Raw genomic sequence first — 224 nt, forward strand, 5'->3', positions numbered from 1 at the left:
AGGTGCTGGAGATCTCAAAGCTCACATGGACACCGAAAAGCCTCATCTAATTACATTAAAAGGGTTTTAAGAGATATTTGGTTGAAGCTAGAATTTTGAAGCTGACACAGAATAGGTCACTTTTGACATTTTGACATTCATATTTATTTATTTGAAAAAAGCTATTATTTTGTTACAGGTTGTTACATAATTTATTTTATTACATAAGTTATTTTTGTACCATT

General features: G+C 29.5%; 1 protein-coding gene across 1 annotated transcript in view; it reads left to right on the forward strand.

The window, feature by feature from the left end:
• The window catches only part of LOC116703241 (uncharacterized), a 3754-nt gene that overhangs the window by 1931 nt on the left and 1599 nt on the right, over positions 1–224 (forward strand).

The sequence above is a fragment of the Etheostoma spectabile genome, chromosome 15, assembly GCF_008692095.1.
Source record: "Etheostoma spectabile isolate EspeVRDwgs_2016 chromosome 15, UIUC_Espe_1.0, whole genome shotgun sequence".
Taxonomy (NCBI): Eukaryota; Metazoa; Chordata; class Actinopteri; order Perciformes; family Percidae; genus Etheostoma; species Etheostoma spectabile.